The following is a 21680-nucleotide window of genomic DNA, read 5'->3' as shown; positions in this document are numbered from 1 at the left end:
TAATGCGCATGCTCGAAACAAGGAAGCGCGCTTGCAAATTGTGGAGGATAAATTGTCACGCATGCGCATGTAAACCAGGATGTTTATGACGAAATTTGACGGCCGCCTAACGGCCAGAAAATCAATTGGATCTAAGAGGCACGTGATAGTAATTTAGAAAAAAAACCAAATGTGCGGGTTGTTTATCGGAAAGCCGATTAGAATAGAAAAACATTAGATATCACAGCTAATTTATGTTTTATAAAAAAAATTATGAATTAAACTTATATTTATTTTACATTATCTCTCTAATTATTTGTAATAAGGACTTTGACTTACCTTCACTTTAATGATTGCAGTTTCTGTGGAGTGTTGTGGGCGAAATCCAGATTGCAATGGATCATGGAGGGATTTTAATGTGAGAAAATTTGATAAACGTGTATATACAAGCCTTTCCAGACGTTTTGAGTAGGGAAATAGGGCAGTAGTTGGATGGGGATGATGGATCAAGAGAAGATTGTTTGAGGATAGGTGTAATTAGTGCATGTTTAAGGGATGAGGGAAATATATCAGTGCTGTGCTGAGGGAGAGATTAAAATTGTGTGAGGATAGGAGTAAGAGTAGGAGAGAGGGAGGGCAGTAATTGTGAGAAGATGGGATCAAGGGGACAGGTAGTGAGGTGAGAGAGGGAGGGCAGAAACTTTTTCCTCAGCAGGAGCAAAAAAGCGGAGGCTGTGCGGGTTTTGGACATTAGTGATCGGTTAAGGGGTTGGAGACTGATAGTGTGTTGAGAGATGATTTTGTTTCTGATGGAATCTATTTTGCTTGTGAAGTGGCTGACAAAATCTTGATTCGAGAGAGTGAAAATAGGAGTATTTAGAAATACTTTGAACATATTCTGTTATGTGCAGAACACTGGAATGTGAAATATTTACTGTAAATACATAGTTAAAACCTTTATTAAATATGAATATTGCATAAATATATTTTCATCTTAACTGCAAAGAGCTCCAATGCACTATTATATATGTCTATTTATATGTACACATGTATTTATGTATTTATATGTGTATATATGTCTGTAAATACATAAATACATATGTATACATACTACATATATATATATATATATATATATATATATATATATATATATATACATATCCATCATTGGGTGTGTATCTGTATGCATCTCTATGTTAAAGCCCTTTGCCTGCCTTATTTTTTCTAACACCTGAGACCTCCTATCTTTGGGCCATTATAATTTTCGTGTGCAATATTTTTTTTAAATATTTTTTATTAGATAGTGTTATTATGAGTGAAACTATACTTTGTATTGTATTTTTTATGTGTTTTGTGACACTTTAGTTTTGCAAAACAGTTAACCAGTGCTCTGAAGTCACAGTAATCATTTTAGCGTAAACCTTCACAATATACCCCTTATCGCTCGGGAGCAAATGTTTCTGCACCACTCATAATCTGGTCCTAAGGTGATTAAATAGCTAGTAAATGCACATCTCATTGCTTTTTATGAAAACCCCTTAATGGCACACGACATACAGGGTTTAAACTGTTATTTTGATAGCACATTTTTCATTGTTTTATAGTCCAGTCACAATACCTTTAAAAAAAATTAAAAAAAAACTTTAGTATTGTTCCGCTTTTTATTTTTTCCTTTTCTGTGACTAATTAACAACATATATCTCATATAACCATTTAAAATATCTTAGTGACAGGGCTGTGGATCCTGCATTGGAGAAATCAGAATTTTTAGAGATAGATTACAGGAAAAGAGGCCAAAATAAATAATCTAAGATTAGAATGAGTTGTTTGTTTTTTAACTAGACCTAATTCAACATTGTTTTATGGGGAATTAAATTTTAAGTTTAAAATATTTTTAACCCCAATTTATAACTGATTAGGTAGAGGTAAGACAAATTAATTCATATTTGTATATCTCTTGCATTGCATTACACATGATGTATGGGATAATTTGATTTTATATACAGACATATAGACAATGTTACAGCAAAACATAAATAAAAATAATGTAAATATAACCCATTATTAAAAACAAATATCAGCCGTTGTATGTGCTTAGTCCTGTCCTACAGCAATCAAATTCATTATAATTGTGGTATATATTGTTAGTTGTGAGAATCCTATGGCCTTTACATGCAGTTTTATTAGAAATCTAGAATTAACCTTATCAGAAAACCATAACGTGAGAGGACTGCAATGCTTCAATCCCCCATGGAGAATCCTTTAATTTTTCCTATCACTTCTATAGTTGCTAGGCAGCTAACACTTGCATAGCCTTTGAAGGTTTCTCCAGAAGAGTACACAACATGTTTGCAGATTTGAATGCCTCTTTTAATCATAAATTATATATTGCTTTGCTCTCTTTCAGCAAAATAGTGTTTAGAAATGTTTTAAACTAATAATAACTCATATCATATATAAGAGAGAGAGCGAAGGAGGTGGAATATTTGTTTTCCAGAAATGATGTGAAACATTTTTATGGAAGGATAACAGTGTTAATGGTCAATATTTATCTCTTTATATCCAATTTATTTTGAATATGTTTACATTTTGTATCCACTTGTGTGAAAGTAGCCTCAGCATTACATTTTCACTGTCTGCTTGGACAATTAACTCCATTGGCTGGCAAACAAGGGGTTAAGAAACTGGTGCTTTAAAAAGGCGAGGTTTTGAGATGTTCCAGGTAATCCTTACTAATACCCATCTGCATTGGAGTTCCTAAGCTCTCTATTGGATACAGAGCAGAATAAAAAAAAAATGACAAGCTACATTTACAATGGATTGGTCCATCCCAGTGGGCCCAGCTGACCTCTTGTGATGTTAGTCTAGTAGTGGAAGAGCCAGTAGGTTGCTAAATAAAAAAGGGGAGGTTGTAGAAACTAGCCTGGATGCCACTGTACTTCATATGTCCAGCGAAGGCCTCAGCTGAAATACTCAAAGGAAGCTGGATAATAGAGAGGAAAGCCATCTTGTGACAGAGGGAGGCGGAGGAGGAGGGAGGACTATACTTTCATAGGCTCTGGCAGCTGCTGCATGTTTGGTGATGCTTCTTTCACTGGCTATCGGCAATCATGAATCATTGTAATCTGAATACAAGAATTTGCACTCCAAAGCTGCTGCTGCCACATTGGCCTCTTCTTGCCCGGTTGTAAATGGACACAGCACCTTGCAGCCGGCCGTGCACCTCCGCCGCAGATCACACACTACAAGGTAGGACAGCGTTACACACTTGTGTGTTCCCGACCTCTGCTGCTGCTGCCGCCTTTGCTTTGGGTTAGAAAGTTGCTGGTGTGTGGGAGCTTGCAGGTATCTGTGCACCACTATTGCTGAAGATGAACAGCTGTCTGGCTTTCACAGCTAACACTTACACTGTATGAGTTTAACCCACCGGCGACTGAACAGCCTTTTACTGTAGTGTTTCCCCGGCGCTTAAGGGTTTGGGATTTTATTACTATTCTTTCAGTTTCAGTGAAACATCTGTCAATAGTCAGTGAGGCATAAAACAATCTATTTCTGTAAAACAATACTGAAGAGATTTTCATGCCGCACCTGTATTAGTATATACAAATATTTAATGTATTTATACACCTGCAGATTAATTGAATATGATAGTGTTGTTGTCATTTAAAAATGAGTGAAGTGGGTTTGCAAACTGGTATGGGCTCTGCATGACCTTGGGGTTGTCAGTTTTATATATTGTGGTCTATGAGGACCAATATTAGCTGCTGATGCGCTGTAGGTTTGAGCTTTGCTGTCTGCATTGGTCATTGATGAATATTCCCTTACACAGGAAGCTAAGGAGATCTGTGGCTAGAATTGTTCAGAGCAGCCTTCATGGCAAATGATTTGTAAATTTAACTCTTTCAGCATTATCACTTATTTACTCCATTTTCTAATACAATACATGCATATCATTTTCAGATTTTAATAATACATTACAATAAAACAAGACAAATGCATGCCACAGTAACATTAAATCAATTAAATGTTGCAAGTGTATTTTAATTATTTGCAAAACCTTGTGTTTAAGTAGAAAGATTACCTGTATTAATGATATCAAATTACATTTGGTTTGTGAACAAAACATATCAAGGCATTAACTTGTGTTGTATCAGCCTACTTTATCAGCCATTATGTATCTGGATTAAAATTATATGTTGCTTATGTCTTGCTGTTGGCATGATTAGGGTAATGCTGGAATTTGCCCAATATGCACCAGTGAGATTTTGCAGAGCAAATGAGTTTTATCATAGTGCCAAGGCAGACTGCAGCATCTGGAATTAATATATTGTACAAAAAAAAACATATTTATTACTTTTTTTGTGTTTTCTATGTGGTTCTAAAATGGCTTGCATTATTTGTTTGGGGGGAAAAATATATATTTTCTTGATTTATGGGTAAACATTTTGTAGATATTAAGCTTAGGCAATATTTTTTATTTCATGTGGATATTTTTTACCAAGCAATGTATTCATTATAAGATGAAACAGACATAATATAATGGAGACATTCTGTATTTTAATTGTTGTATTCTATTGACCAGGACAGTTACTGTTATCCCAAAGCATAATTTGTGGGTTTCCACCATGTGTTGGAGCCAATTACTGTCTTGTTTTAGTGTCATGTCATTTGGTTTCTTTTTATTTAACCTTCCAGTACCAAAACTATGACGATTTTTTTATGAACTTAGGAATCTTGGGTTCTGCCCTGGAAATATTTTTCCATAACATAAACTGATGCCATATTATACAAGGCTTGCACATCTATAATGTACCCCATGCCATTTGGCAAATTCTGAAAGCAATGAATTCTAGCAATTTATATATGATGGCTATATCTCTCTTTTTATTGCTCTATATGTATCTATTTCATTAATCATTTTCAAGTCCTCTAAATTGTCTTGCATCTTAAAGTTTTGGATAACTCTTAGAGACAAATAAGCATAAGTCTCTAACTGACAAAAGGGGAGGTACTGTGGTCCCTGAAAGTCATAAGAACACAGCCTCATTCTCTGTTACCAGACTAAATGACTACACCTCAGACAAACACACATACATATTGCAACTCAAGGATGGGTACCAGGTAAACATATTAGGCCCTGTTGGTAAATTAGCATCATTAGTCTATATATGTTCAGAATTATTTTTCTTGCCTAGGAGAGATAAGGACTCTTTAATTAACATATGGGTAGATTACAAGTTATGTGCGTTAGAGAGTATTTAACCAACGCAACAAAAGTTGCATTATTTCACCCTCTGTAGCGCTGCCATTACAAGTTTTCAAACAGCCGCCTTGTGCGTGCAATATGGTTGCGTTGAGCTCCATACCGCACAAAATACAAGCGGTTTTTTGACATGCTCGTGCACACTTTACCCATAGACATCAATGGGGAGAGAGTGTTAGAAAAAAACCTAACACCTGTTATCGCGGAATGAAAAGCTCCGTAATGCAGTCCCATTGATGTCTATGGGGAAAAAAAGTTATGTTTAAACTCCCTAGCATAAAAACCACGTCTAAACACCCCTAATCTGCTGCCCCCAACATCGCCTACACCTACATAATGTTATTAACCCCTAATCTGCCGCTCCCGACATCGCCGCCACTATGAAAATTCATTAACCCCTATTCTGCCGCTCCCTGACACCACTATAATAAACCTATTAACCCCCACAACAAAATATACTAAATTAAACTATTAACCCCTAAACCAAAAGCCCCCCACATTGCAATAAACTAATTTAAGCTAATAACCCCTAAACCTACTGCTCCCCTAACTTTATATTAAAATTAAAATTTCTCTATCTTAAAATAAAACATACCTGTCAAATTAAAAAAACTAAGTTTAAAATAACAATTACACTAATATAAATATTAAACTAAAATTAAACTAACTACCAATTAAAGAAAACTAAAATACACATTAAAAAAATACTAACACTACTATAAAAATTACAAAGTATCTAATTACAAAAAATAAAAATACTAAATTACAAAAAATAAAAATACTAAATTATCAAAAATAAAAAAGAGTTACACCTAATCTAATAGCCCTATAAAAATAAAAAAGCCCACCCAAAATAAAAAAAAAACCTAGCCTACAATGAACTACCTTTTGTAGGGCATTGCCCTAAATTAAACAGCTCTTTTACCTGTAAAAAATCCCCACAAAGACCCCCCAACAGTAAAACCCACCACCCAACCAAACACCCAAAATAATAAACCTAACTCTTACAAAAACCTAAGGCCTAGATTTGGAGTTTGGCGGTAGATGGGCTGTTAACGCTCCGCGGGCTTTTTTCTGGCCGCACCATAAATTTAACTCTGGTATCGAGAGTTCAAACAAATGCTGCGTTAGGCTCCAAAAAAGGAGCGTAGAGCATATTTACCGCAAATGCAACTCTCGATACCAGAGTTGCTTACGGACGCGGCCGGCCTCAAAAACGTGCTCGTGCACGATTCTCCCATAGGAAACAATGGGGCTGTTTGAGCTGAAAAAAAACCTAACACCTGCAAAAAAGCAGCGTTCAGCTCCTAACGCAGCCCCATTGTTTCCTATGGGGAAACACTTCCTACGTCTGCACCTAACACTCTAACATGTACCCCGAGTCTAAACACCCCTAACCTTACACTTATTAACCCCTAATCTGCCGCCCCCGCTATCGCTGACCCCTGCATTACACTTTTAACCCCTAATCTGCCGCTCCGTAAACCGCCGCCACCTACGTTATCCCTATGTACCCCTAATCTGCTGCCCTAACATCGCCGACCCCTATGTTATATTTATTAGCCCCTAATCTGCCCCCCTCAACGTCGCCGACACCTGCCTACACTTATTAACCCCTAATCTGCCGAGCGGACCTGAGCGCTACTATAATAAAGTTATTAACCCCTAATCCGCCTCACTATCATAAATAGTATTAACCCCTAATCTGCCCTCCCTAACATCGCCGACACCTACCTTCAATTATTAACCCCTAATCTTCCGATCGGAGCTCACCGCTATTCTAATAAATGGATTAACCCCTAAAGCTAAGTCTAACCCTAACACTAACACCCCCCTAAGTTAAATATCATTTTTATCTAACTAAATAAATTAACTCTTATTAAATAAATGATTCCTATTTAAAGCTAAATACTTACCTGTAAAATAAATCCGAATATAGCTACAATATAAATAATAATTATATTATAGCTATTTTAGGATTAATATTTATTTTACAGGCAACTTTGTAATTATTTTAACCAGGTACAATAGCTATTAAATAGTTAAGAACTATTTAATAGTTACCTAGTTAAAATAATTAAAAATTTACCTGTAAAATAAATCCTAACCTAAGATATAATTAAACCTAACACTACACTATCAATAAATTAATTAAACACAATTGCTACAAATAAATACAATTAAATAAACTATCTAAAGTACAAAAAATAAAAAAGAACTAAGTTACAGAAAATAAAAAAATATTTACAAACATAAGAAAAATATTACAACAATTTTAAACTAATTACACCTACTCTAAGCCCCCTAATAAAATAACAAAGACCCCCAAAATAAAAAATTCCCTACCCTATTCTAAAATACAAAAATTACAAGCTCTTTTACCTTACCAGCCCTGAACAGGGCCCTTTGCGGGGCATGCCCCAAGAATTGCAGCTCTTTTGCCTGTAAAAAAAAACATACAATACCCCCCCCCAACATTACAACCCACCACCCACATACCCCTAATCTAACCCAAACCCCCTTAAATAAACCTAACCCTAATCCCCTGAAGATCTTCCTACCTTGTCTTCACCATCCAGGTATCACCGATCCGTCCTGGCTCCAAGATCTTCATCCAACCCAAGCGGGGGTTGGCGATCCATAATCCGGTGCTCCAAAGTCTTCCTCCTATCCGGCAAGAAGAGGACATCCGGACCGGCAAACATCTTCTCCAAGCGGCATCTTCTATGTTCTTCCATCCGATGACGACCGGCTCCATCTTGAAGACCTCCAGCGCGGATCCATCCTCTTCTTCCGACGACTAGACGACGAATGACGGTTCCTTTAAGGGACGTCATCCAAGATGGCGTCCCTCGAATTCCGATTGGCTGATAGGATTCTATCAGCCAATCGGAATTAAGGTAGGAATTTTCTGATTGGCTGATGGAATCAGCCAATCAGAATCAAGTTCAATCCGATTGGCTGATCCAATCAGCCAATCAGATTGAGCTCGCATTCTATTGGCTGTTCCGATCAGCCAATAGAATGCGAGCTCAATCTGATTGGCTGATTGGATCAGCCAATCGGATTGAACTTGATTCCGATTGGCTGATAGAATCCTATCAGCCAATCGGAATTCGAGGGACGCCATCTTGGATGACGTCCCTTAAAGGAACCGTCATTCGTCGTCTAGTCGTCGGAAGAAGAGGATGGATCCGCGCTGGAGGTCTTCAAGATGGAGCCGGTCGTCATCGGATGGAAGAACATAGAAGATGCCGCTTGGAGAAGATGTTTGCCGGTCCGGATGTCCTCTTCTTGCCGGATAGGAGGAAGACTTTGGAGCACCGGATTATGGATCGCCAACCCCCGCTTGGGTTGGATGAAGATCTTGGAGCCAGGACGGATCGGTGATACCTGGATGGTGAAGACAAGGTAGGAAGATCTTCAGGGGATTAGTGTTAGGTTTATTTAAGGGGGTTTGGGTTAGATTAGGGGTATGTGGGTGGTGGGTTGTAATGTTGGGGGGGGGTATTGTATGTTTTTTTTTTACAGGCAAAAGAGCTGCAATTCTTGGGGCATGCCCCGCAAAGGGCCCTGTTCAGGGCTGGTAAGGTAAAAGAGCTTGTAATTTTTGTATTTTAGAATAGGGTAGGGAATTTTTTATTTTGGGGGTCTTTGTTATTTTATTAGGGGGCTTAGAGTAGGTGTAATTAGTTTAAAATTGTTGTAATATTTTTCTTATGTTTGTAAATATTTTTTTATTTTCTGTAACTTAGTTCTTTTTTATTTTTTGTACTTTAGATAGTTTATTTAATTGTATTTATTTGTAGCAATTGTGTTTAATTAATTTATTGATAGTGTAGTGTTAGGTTAATTGTAGGTAATTGTAGGTAGTTTATTTAATTATTTTATTGATAGGGTAGTGTTAGGTTTAATTATATCTTAGGTTAGGATTTATTTTACAGGTAAATTTTTAATTATTTTAACTAGGTAACTATTAAATAGTTCTTAACTATTTAATAGCTATTGTACCTGGTTAAAATAATTACAAAGTTGCCTGTAAAATAAATATTAATCCTAAAATAGCTATAATATAAATGTAATTTATATTGTAGCTATATTAGGATTTATTTTACAGGTAAGTATTTAGCTTTAAATAGGAATCATTTATTTAATAAGAGTTAATTTATTTCGTTAGATAAAAATTATATTTAACTTAGGGGGGTGTTAGTGTTAGGGTTAGACTTAGCTTTAGGGGTTAATACATTTATTAGAATAGCGTTGAGCTCCGGTCGGCAGATTAGGGGTTAATAATTGAAGGTAGGTGTCGGCGATGTTAGGGAGGGCAGATTAGGGGTTAATACTATTTATTATAGGGTTAGTGAGGCGGATTAGGGGTTAATAACTTTATTATAGTAGCGCTCAGGTCCGCTCGGCAGATTAGGGGTTAATAAGTGTAGGTAGGTGTCGGCGACGTTGTGGGGGGCAGATTAGGGGTTAATAAATATAACATAGGGGTCGGCGATGTTAGGGGCAGCAGATTAGGGGTACATAGGGATAACGTAGGTGGCGGCGATTTGCGGTCGGAAGATTAGGGGTTAATTATTTTAAGTAGCTTGCGGCGACGTTGTGGGGGGCAAGTTAGGGGTTAATAAATATAATATAGGGGTCGGCGGGGTTAGGGGCAGCAGATTAGGGGTACATAAGTATAACGTAGGTGGCGGTCGGCAGATTAGGGGTTAAAAATTTTAATCGAGTGGCGGCGATGTGGGGGGACCTCGGTTTAGGGGTACATAGGTAGTTTATGGGTGTTAGTGTACTTTAGGGTACAGTAGTTAAGAGCTTTATAAACCGGCGTTAGCCAGAAAGCTCTTAACTCCTGCTTTTTTCAGGCGGCTGGAATCTTGTCGTTAGAGCTCTAACGCTCACTGCAGAAACGACTCTAAATACCAGCGTTAGAAAGATCCCATTGAAAAGATAGGCTACGCAAATGGCGTAGGGGGATCTGCGGTATGGAAAAGTCGCGGCTGAAAAGTGAGCGTTAGACCCTTTAATCACTGACTCCAAATACCAGCGGGCGCCCAAAACCAGCGTTAGGAGCCTCTAACGCTGGTTTTGACGGCTACCGCCGAACTCTAAATCTAGGCCTATGCTACCCATTGCCCTGAAAAGGAAATTTGCATGGGCATTGCCCTTAAAAGGGCATTCAGCTCTTTTTCATTGCCCTTAAAGGGACATTAAACACTTTGAGATGGTAATATAAAATGATAAATTGTATATATTAAGCAACTCTGCAATATGCTTTCATTATTTATTTTGTCCTCTTTGCCTGCAATTCCATTCTGAAATTGTGAGCTTTTCAGTTCCTGTTAGAAATGGAAGTGCAGAACACTGTTAAATCCAGCACAGCCATTGACTGCACACTCTAGTGACCTATTTATAACTGTCCCTAATTGGCCACAGCAGAGAAGGTAACACAAGTTACAACATGGCAGCTCCTAGTGTTTTATAGACACTAAAACTTTGCTCTTATTTTGTCACTTTTTAAACAACTAATGAAACTTTAAAAAATACATCTACATGTTACTCATGGACTAATCTTTTCTTTGAATACATAATTCTATCTAGCATGTATTTAGTGTTTAATGTCTCTTTAATAGGGCATTTAGCTCTTATAAGAATGCCCAAACCCTAATCTAAAAAATAAACCCACCCAAAAAAGTTTGAAAAATCCTAACACTAACCCCCGACGATCCACTTACAGTTCCTGAAGTCCGGACATCCAGGTGGCTAGAAGTCTTCATCCAGGCGGCGTCTTCTATCTTCATCCAGGCGGCGTCTTCTATCTTCATCCAGGCGGCGTCTTCTATCTTCATCCAGGCAGCTTCTTCTATCTTCATCCCGGCTGCTTCTTCTATCTTCATCCCGGCAGCGCAGAGCGGGTCTATCCTGAAGACATCTGGCGCGGAGCATACTCTTCATACGGTCGCTGCCGTATACTAAATCTTCAATGCAAGGGAGCCTTTTTCAAAATGGTGTCCCTTGCATTCCTATTGGCTGATTTGATTTTTGAAATTCAAATCAGCCAATAGAATGAGAGCTACTGAAATCCTATTGGCTGTTCAAATCAGCCAATAGGACGAGAGCTACTGAAATTCTATTTCAGTAGCTCTCATCCTATTGGCTGATTTGAACAGCCAATTGGATTTCAGTAGTCCCATGAAAAAACATAATTTTTACGAGTGCAGAACTGACGTTGCGTTACAGGCTAAAAGACTTGTAATGGCCGCATTGCTGTTTTAACACTGAAATTGCCATTTTTTCAGCGTTAAAAGACGAATGCACAACTCGTAATCTACCTGTTATTCTTTTCTGGGACCCCCTATTACATGAAGCCTAAGGCAGGTAGCAATGTTCTCTTTGTTGATTTCTAAGTATAATTCAAATGTGTCAACCTCTTATTCAGATCATCATGTAATGGTAAATTAGTGAGTCTGTATAATTTATGTAAAAGTTTGCTCCTTTAAAATTGAGTTTTAGTAACATATCTTTCAACCAGTGGAAGTTCTAGAACATAATCATTTTGGGGGGGCTAACCAAAGGGTGCTATACATGCCTTTAGAGAGGCATAGGACCCCTCAACACCCCATAGAAGCCACTGCTTACAACTATATAGTTACAACTGCAAAACTAATAAAGAAATATGCTGTTAAAGGGATTTGAAACTCAGCAAAATTATTTTGTGATTCAGGCAGAGCATACAATTTTCAAAAAGTTTACAATTTACTTCTATTTACAAATTTGCTTTATTGGCATGGTATTCTTTGTTGAAGAGATACCTAGGTATGTGTTTGGAGCAATACATGGTAGGAAATAGTGCTGCCCTCTAGTGTTCTTTCAAATAGATAACATTCTTGCAAAACTGTTGCCATGTAGTGCTCCAGACATGAGCACAATCCTAAGCTTAAGTCCCTGCTTTTCAACAAAGATACAAAGAGCACAACGATAATCTGATAGAAGAAGTGAATTAGAAAGATGTTTAAAATTGCATGCTCGATCTGAATCGTAAAAGAATAGTTTGGGCGTCTCATTTCTTTTAAGTTGTATATGCAGACAAATCTTCTCCAAGTTAACTAGTGAATACATAGGCAAGCAATGGCACACTCAATAAGAACTGGCACATCTGAGCAATAGAGGTCCAATGGACAATGAAGATAAAAAGGGCATTTGGGTACTCCATTTGAGTTGTTGACAAATGTTTGGGTAACAAAACACACATTACTGCCAAAGCACATCTACTTTTTTTTTACCTGTTCTTTTATTGGATAGATTTACAGCACAGGCCCACTGTATACAACAAGATAAATAATAATCAGTTGCATATGTGTTTTATACTACTTCAAAATATTTAATAAACATAAAAGTGTAAGAAGTGCAAAGGGTTTAAATGTATTTTATAAAGGTAGAAGTTTAAAACAATGTTGTTTTCTCCCTTAGCACATTCGTATTACTTATGATAAGTTCAGCAAACTAAATTGTATCCATCCTTCCCATGATGCCCTGCTACATATGGTACAGTTTTGTGTTGGATAAATGAACCTTTGCAGCGTTTACAGATCAACATTTACATTTAGTTCAATTACAGTGATCCTTCTTAACAACCACAAACATTAACGGGATCCCTGTGTCAATAGACTGTAACTGTATATCTGCTTTGTTTGGTGTCCAGAGCTAGTTACTGTATTATGAATTTCATTTGTGTTGGGTAAGTTTAAATGTAATTGTGCTTTATAAATGTAATTCAATCTAAAAAGGCATTAAAGCTTAGATTAGGAAGAATTTATTCTGCATTGTTTGTTGGTAATACAAGATATAAATTCATTATTTCAATAAAATACACCTCTTTAAGAATTATTTATAGCAACCACCTACTTAATATTGCATTAGCACGTACCAAGATTTACCTAACTTTTAATTAGCTTAGTAGTGTAGTGTTTTAGTCAGTTAATGGTTTTACAGTAAGTGTAAAGTGCAGTTATTATAAACATGATTCTCTTAGGGACACTGAACCCAATTTTTTTCTTTCGTGATTCAGATAGAGCATGCAACTTTCTAATTTACTTCTATTATCAAATGTTCTTCATTCTCTTGCTATCTTTATTTGAAAACCAAGAATGTAAGTTTAGAAGCCGGCCCATGTTTTTGTTCACTTTTGATACTGGACCAAAAATGTGTCTGGCTCCATAGCTTAGATGCCGTTTTCAAATAAAGATAGCAAGAGAACGAAGACAAATTGATAATAAGAGTAAATTAAAAAGTTGTTTAAAATTGCATGCTCTCTGAATCATGAAAAAAAAAAAATAGGTTTAGTATACCTTTAAAGCAGGGGTAATCAACCCTGACCCTCCAGAGGTTTTGGAACTACATTTCCCTTGATGCTCAGACACTTTAAGCTGGTTGCACATCATGGTAAATGTAGTTCCAAAACCTCTAGGGGGCCAAGGATGATCACCCCTGGTTTGAAGAAACACATTTGGATTTGGATTTTAACCTTTTAACGCCGTTACAACAACATATTCTGTCCGAATTTTTCTGGGCTTTAACGCCGATGGACGGAATACAACGTCCTAACCGGGTGGCTTTCCTGAAGCCACTGGCGCTTCCCTGATGGGATCACAGTCTAGAGGGCATGCCTAGCATCATATGGGCGCCCCCCCGACGCGATCCCATCATTGAAATCTCATGATCACGTGCACGATTGCGAGATTTCAAATTGTTTACATCGGAACAGTTGTTCCGATGTAGACACTTAACCCCGCCAGGAAAGGGTTAAATTGACTCCATTAGCTTGTACATAAAAGGAATAACGAAGAAAAGAAACAAAATTGTAGGCCTGAGCTTAGGCACCTGTGGAAAGTTTTCCGGTTGTGCGCATAAAAAATATTTCCTGAACATAATAATATAAATGGCAAAATGTGCAGCAGAAGAGAACTGATATAGTCCACATGAACAAATCATTTTAATGGTAGCCCATTGGAATAAAAAAAGTGACTCAAGTGCGTACTTTGATATAAGGAAGAAAATTTCAGGAGGTGCATTTGTCCCCTCTTGCTCCCACCATCGCCAAACACATATTGGCGTGTGTAATCTGGAAAAAAAAAGGCATTATAAATAGTGAGCAAAGCAGTCATGTTTTGAAGCAAGACAAGACAGATACCAAGAAGATAGATGATTTTTACTATTATGCACTTTATTACACCAATTCTAATCAATCTACTGTAGCTGTAATATTAAGTATGAGATTTCTGTGTCCTTCATTCTGGTTCTGTTCAATTAAATAAATGAACTTTAAATAGTGTTATTTGTTTTGGCTCATTACTTATGATTGATTGCCAGCCAATACATTCAGGGTTATGTGATATGACTTTGGATAAACGGCTTGCTTCCCATGCTGGGTGTGAGTTAAACTGAACAGATCTTCTTATCCCAAATAGTTTACAAATATTCAATATGAGGAAGAAAACAAAACTTACAAACCACAGAAGTCTTTTCTACTTTAAAGGTGCGCAGACAAATGACTTTACAGATAAAGCGTGATTGATAAAATATATCCTTTTGATCAAGAACTAGCAAAAGGTAAGTATTGGTTCCTAGTACTCATCCATTTATGAAATCATTGTTGCTGCAGTATTTCTTTATAAAATGCATGCATTCTGAAAGGTAGTGACACACGATGGGCTTTGTTCCTTGCACTTTCTGGAAACACCCCTGGAAAACTCCTTTCATGCATTCTTCGGTAATATTTAGCAATCCCTAAGAGGTACGGATGCTATGTTGATCTCACTATCACTCATTGTGTATGTGGTAGTTGTCACAGAAAAATGTATTCCAAAGCCTATAAGGTACTCTTGATATTTTCAGTATTATGCTATGATTGCAAATGGACAGAATGATAATTTTAATTTTGCTAGTGAGACATAAACTTGTTGACATTGATATAGCATCAATAATGGATTGGTTTAGGTTTAATGGAACTGAGACAGATATCTTTGCAGGTATGAAACTGCCAAAGTATCCAAAATGAAAATTGCCTGACATCAAGTGCTGTATTACCTATGAGTAGTCAGACATAGCTCTCTGAAACATATGTTTAAATGTTGAAACTGTTTTTTTAAATACCACATAGTTCAATTTCATCCTCTATTGTCAATTTACTAAACTGGTGTGATGTCCCTTCTTTATCCTTAGTATTCTTATTAACTGATGTTATATGCTTGATACTAAACATGTCCAAAGCATTGTGTGTACATTTAAAGTATTTTTGCAATATTTATGACTTGCCAGCTGACTTTCACAAGATTTTAGTTTGCTGTGTTTTTGAGCTTATATTTTATGCATCAGCTCAAAACCTTACAATCTTGTTTCCTGGTATAATACAGCACATACTTTGCATTCATATTCGTATGCTGGAACATTTTGTTACCTTATCTAGATGCCTGAAAATTGAAATCTATCTTTGGCTCTATGTATGAACATGTCCCAAAGTCAATTTTAATCCTGAACTGTATTCCCTGACAGAATAGTGAGGATTTGCCCATGTGTTTTAAAGCAGGTGTGTATATGAGCATTCATGGCCTTTTTAAAGTTGAATGTCAAATTGTTTACCTTAATTCCCAAGGCTCATTACTTCTATAACGGGATAGTAATGTCCAAATTAAACTTTCTTGATTTAGATAGGGCATGTAATTTTAAACATCTTTCTAGTTTACTTTTATCCTCTCTCTCCCTCTCCATCTATATGTCTATAGCAGGGGTGGGCAGACTTTTGTAAGGTAAGGGCTACCTGTAATTTTATTCCAAGTGAAAATGGTATTTTTGCCACAAATAATACAGCTTTAAAAATCAGCCGCGCTCTTTAATAATAAATACAGTCGCGCTCTTTACTTACTGTGAGAGCTCTCTCTTTACGTTATGCCGGGACCATCAAGCAACCTTATCTGTGTACCGCACAATCAAGACAGCTCAAGTCTCGGGCTAACGAAATAGTCAAGCCTGGAACACATGGGAAACCCACATCTCAGGTACAACAATGACAATGAACTATTCTCAGCCAATCATAGACAAACTCATTCTACAAATTAATTTTATTGGCTGGACGCCATGTCAAGTTTATTAGGGGGCAGGTCCTGTTGGCTGCTCTCGATCCGTCCGCTACTAGCTGAAGACTATTGCAAATAGTTGGGACAGTGACAGCAGCAGGACCTGCAGGCTCTGTACCGCCTTACACAGCAACCAGAGACTGGTATAGCAGCAACAGCACTGACCTGCACAATTTGATGACAACAAATTCTGGGGACAGAAAGCTGCAGAAACTAGCACAAAGTATAGCTAATATTAGTTTGTCAGAGAAAGTATCAGAGAGCAGCATCAAAGCCTGCTACAGAGTAAGTAAAAGAACCTGAGGGGAAGTAACAGACCCTGGGAAAAAAAACAACACCAGACCACTCACCCAGCAGAGCCTGGTGACAAGTTACAGAGGACAGAACTACAAAGTAGCAGCAGAATATCAGACAGAGTAGAACCTGAAATTGACAAACCCAGGGATGCCTAACAGCATCTCAGCCTGGCACATAAAGAGTCTGTACTATGGACTGACCGCTCTTGAGACAAAAAGTAGGAGAGTTTGGGACTGGCAGTAACCAAAGCTGGGGCAGCGAATTCAGCTACAGCTGTGTCCCGCATGCTGAAGTACACATACCGCCACCATAAACTGATAGACGATTTCAAAAGTCTGCATAAGAGAAACATTTCTCATACATCTGTGGTGACGAGGCTCTTCACTCATAATCTAGATGTGTGAGAAATGTTTCTCTTATTATGCAGACTTTTGAAATCTTCCAGGCGGTCACCTCAAAATTCACTTGCAGTCCACTGGTAGACTGTGATCTACCTCTTGCCCACCCCTGGTCTATAGTTATGAGGAAGAGGAGGTGGGAGAAGCAAGGATCTGTGAGTGTGAAGAGTGGGTGTATGTTAGGAAGAGAGAGAAATGAGGATCTTTCAGAGGGGATGAAGTTAGATGAGGAAGAGGAGTGGAATTTTGAAAGGAAGGGGGAAACTAATGTATTTGTGAGAAGTAGAGGGTATGAGAAGATGAGAGAGAGAAAGGTGAAGATGGAAGGAGGGGGGAGAGTGAAGGTGTGTGAGTAGAGGGCGATTTAATGAGTGTGAGAAGTGGTAGAAAGGTGAGTGTATGTAAAAAGTGGAGAAGAGATAGTATGTGGGATGCTGGAGTGAGATTGTGTGAGAAGATAGAGAGGGAAGGGGGTTAGGTTTGTAGGAGAAGAAGAGATATACGGGTGTGTTAGTAGAAAGTGAAAAAAGATTGTATTTGGAATGTGGAGGGAGGGGAAGTGAAGCTGTGTGATGTGGGGAAGTAATAAAAGTGTGAAAAGAGGGGAAGTATTATTATGTGTTGACAAGAGAAGAGTGGTAATATGTGAGGTGAGCGGTTTTGTTGAAAGTACATGAGACAATGAAGTGTGGATGAGTGAGGATAGGGTTAAGTGAGGATGTGTGGCTGCCTCTCTTACTGCTGTAGTGCCTGTCTGCCAGTGGTCAAGTCGAGCATGAATGCATGGGAATGGAGTTCCTGCACTTTTTTTCAGGAGGAGCAGAGATCCTCTTGTAATGGCCAGTGACACTTCCTACAATACACTAAATTCAAGCCTGTCAGCGGTCCTGCTGTGTGATCACTCCGCACTATGTGTAGCTTGCTCTGGGGTTATTTAGCTCCCCTCAGCAGAAATAGGACTATTGCACCTTAAGTGACTGAGACTCTGTGACAGAGGAGGATTCTCGGGCCCAAAGGCAATGATTCAACCCTTCATTAGATTTAATTTGCTTTTGTTAACTAAAGTGTATAGATTACATACATATAAATATAGTGTGTGTGCGCATATAAAACAATATTAATTGTGAGGGGGGTGTAAGTCCTAGTGAGTTCCCACATTTTGTCTTGTAGGACTTGACCCCTGCTGTCTACACACTAGAGATGATAGTAGTTCAGGCTCTAGCTCTATGTTCCTATTCTCATCAGAGCTATTGTTAAAGTCTCCTGGCAACAACTAATGTTATTTTCAAGAAGGCATCAGAAAGAATACAGCTGGTGGTGGGGCATTCACCTTCTTTTGCATCCTGCCCCACAGATGCCAATGTCAGTTCCATGTAAAACTGGGAATTGTTTGTATATTGTTGCACTTAGCTGTGTTTGTCATAAAATAACACTCAGTACTATCACAATATTTATTTTAGGTCACATTTCATCTTATGTGTTGGAGCAGTTTTTTCCAGCCTTAGGTCCTTCGGTTCTTGGGGACACAATGCTGCTGCCCACCCAACCTTTTTTTTCTGTCCTAATACCTTCATCAAATGATTAGAGTTTTGTATCTGAACCATGGTTTTATTTTACAGCCTTTCCTCACTTAGATTACGTTCCATCCCAAACTGCTTATCTGTGATACATGATGATTTAAAACATTGTGCTTCCTATGTCCAACAAATAAATGAAACCTCCACTCTCTCCTCTATTTCAGCAGTCTCAAAGATTCATCAGATTTAAATTTTACACAAGCTGATGGACATAATTAGAGAAGTCTCGCAAAAGAAACATTAGCCAGAATATATTCTCATTACTAATATTGCCTGACCCCTATAGTTCCACCTGGTCCAAGTATACAGGCATCCCTGGTGTGATGTGTGTATATATATATATATATATATATATATATATATATATATATATATATATATATATATATATATATATATATATACATATACAGGTGGCCCTCGTTTTACAACGGTTCAATTTACACCGTTTCAAAACAACCTTTTTTCCAGTCATGTGACTGCGAAAAAGCATTGAGAAGCAGTGCGTGTATTAAAATAGCCAGTAGGTGGAGCTGTCTGCTTGTGTTGCATCAAAGCCAAGCAAGCTGAAATTAATCAGTTTAACCAGACCTGAGCTATCGAGCAGATTTCAAAGGAACAAGATCTTCCTGTCTATAAATCAGTTCAGATTGGAATACATAGAAAGAACTGTTTGCAGAAAAATGCAAGTAAAGTCTGTATTGTGTGATTATTTTATTAGGTGTATAATGCTTTTTAGCAAATGTTTTTGTTCATTTAGCCTAGTTTAATTATATATTCTGTGTTGTGTGATTAATTTATTAGGTTTATAATGCTGTTTAGCATTTAAAGTCTTCATTTCAAAGCTTTAAAAATAATGTATTAGGTGTTACTTATAACAATTTTGAGAGGGGCCTGGAACCTATCTCCCTCACTTCCCATTGACTTACATTATAAACTTGGTAATAATTTACAACGGTTTCGATTTACAACCATTCCTTCTGGAACCTAACCCCGGCGTAAACTGAGGGCTACCTGTATGTATGTATATATATATATATATATATATATCGCAGTTGTATTGTATGTGCACTCTCACCAACAAACTGCAACTTGCCAGGGTGCTATAGCCAGGTATGTAGATATCAGAAGTTGAAAAAGCACTCACTGGACTGTGGACAACAGTGTAAATCAAAATTTTATTGTGACGTTTCAGGGCCAGCAACGTCCCTTCCTCTGACAAGCAACAAGTGAAAAAACAGAACTTTTATAAGCCCACAAAACACTCCCCTAGGTGAACTACCAATCAAAATGAGCCGTGTGCAAAACCGTCATAGGCATGTGTAATTAGTGAATAGCCGGTTAGAACATTGTGAAATATATATTCATATGTAAAAATATAAGTGTGTGCAAATGTAATTATATACACCTCTAAATATGTGAGGTTCAAGTGAATCTAATAGCCCCCGCGAGTAGATCCGATCATGCATATGCCCAAAAACATCCGTAGCACTCGTTCCTTCATATATAAGTAAACAAATGCCCTGATAGGGTAGAATACCTCACACCTCTGGGTTTCCATTGGAGAATAAGATTCATCGCAAAGCCACGCCTGTACTGGCATTACGGCCAGAGTTAATCTGTATTACACCCATTCGTGAAAAAGTCAACAAATCCCCTGATAGGATGGGATATCTCACGCCTCCGGTTGCTCATTGGAGCATGAGACTCCTCACTTGGGACCGCCTGCCTTAACATACCGGACAGATTTTAACATATATACGATCCACTACATATATTGCGGTATATTCACCTATTCAAACCTCATAAGGTAGAGGTCCGTGACAATCTAGTTAAATATGATCACCCATAATCAAAATCAGATAGATCGCCGCAACTCTCAACCTCTGGTCGAGAGGTTGCCATGGCGACATGTACAAACAAATAAAGGCTCACAATGCGGCTGTGTATTATCGTGTCTGAACACTGTTAATGCTTCCCAGAGCATAAAGCGTTAGTAAAAGCTAAGGTGGTTACTGATTTAATCCCATAGCATGAAATCATGATATTAATACCTGGAGATTTAACAGTGCTGTTCACAACATGTGAACCCACACCCATCTCGGCACACCAGTTCACTAGTAGTTTCTGTATCACACCACAGTACGACTGCAAACTACAATCTCTCCTCACAATCTACTACCATCTATTTCAATGATTTCTTTGCAGTCCTTGCAATTAGAAACGTATGGTTGCCATGGCAACCTAACAACAAAATAGAGCAAAAATATTAATGTGAATCAAAAATAAAAAATAAAACATAACTCTACAAATACAAACATGTGCCCAAATAGTGTCTTAACTAACTGCCATGTCTAAATGTATGAATTATCCCCACTACTAATGACGAAGAGTTGCCATAGCAACTTCAAAATAAACATCCAACTGGATCACAAAATACAAAAAAAAAAAAAAAATACACACAGATAGCAAAATCTATCTTCCATAGAACTATATAGTGTATAGTAAACAGTCCGTCCTGTTATCCAGAAACATAAGACCAATCAAAATTTATTCAAAATATAATAAACGTCTGTAGATATTGTGACCAAAAACAAAAACAGACTGTATTACATGGTGTAATCCCAAAAGTGATTACCAAGGGTAAGTATTGCCCATATTTGTGGCCTCTTACAAAAAAATAAAAATTATTAAATTATAAAACACAATCTTCCATTGACAAAATATTAAGCCTTTATTTTGTGGATGTCTTTTCCATGGCCAAAAATTGACATCAACCTAACCAAAATAATAATAACAACATAACAATTACAAGTACTAAAGATGCTACCAAAGACACATTCATAGATCTCATGATAGTAGTAATCTAAGTGTGCCACCATAAACTTCAGTATCCACATGAAATACTATAATATAAATGATATGGAGTACAGGAAATATCTTTCCCATCATGTAAAACCATAGTGCAAATGTTGCCAAAGTGCCATTATCAGGTCGGCTAGAACAGGTATAGGGGGCATATAGG

General features: G+C 37.5%; 1 protein-coding gene and 1 long non-coding RNA gene across 3 annotated transcripts in view; one reads left to right on the top strand and one right to left on the bottom strand.

The window, feature by feature from the left end:
* The window catches only part of RIMBP2 (RIMS binding protein 2), a 1089352-nt gene that overhangs the window by 314565 nt on the left and 753107 nt on the right, over window positions 1-21680 (top strand). The gene's annotated exons all lie outside the window — the stretch shown is intronic.
* LOC128648907 (uncharacterized) overlaps window positions 14236-21680 on the bottom strand; it is a 215585-nt gene continuing 208140 nt past the window's right edge. Inside the window, exon 5 of the long non-coding RNA XR_008400632.1 lies at window positions 14236-14372. This is a non-coding gene — a long non-coding RNA (uncharacterized LOC128648907). The remainder of the gene's footprint in view (window positions 14373-21680) is intronic.

Source organism: Bombina bombina, chromosome 2 (genome assembly GCF_027579735.1).
Source record: "Bombina bombina isolate aBomBom1 chromosome 2, aBomBom1.pri, whole genome shotgun sequence".
Lineage (NCBI taxonomy): Eukaryota > Metazoa > Chordata > Amphibia > Anura > Bombinatoridae > Bombina > Bombina bombina.
The sequence above is the reverse complement of the archived record's forward strand: the minus strand, read 5'-3'. Positions and strand labels throughout refer to the sequence as shown.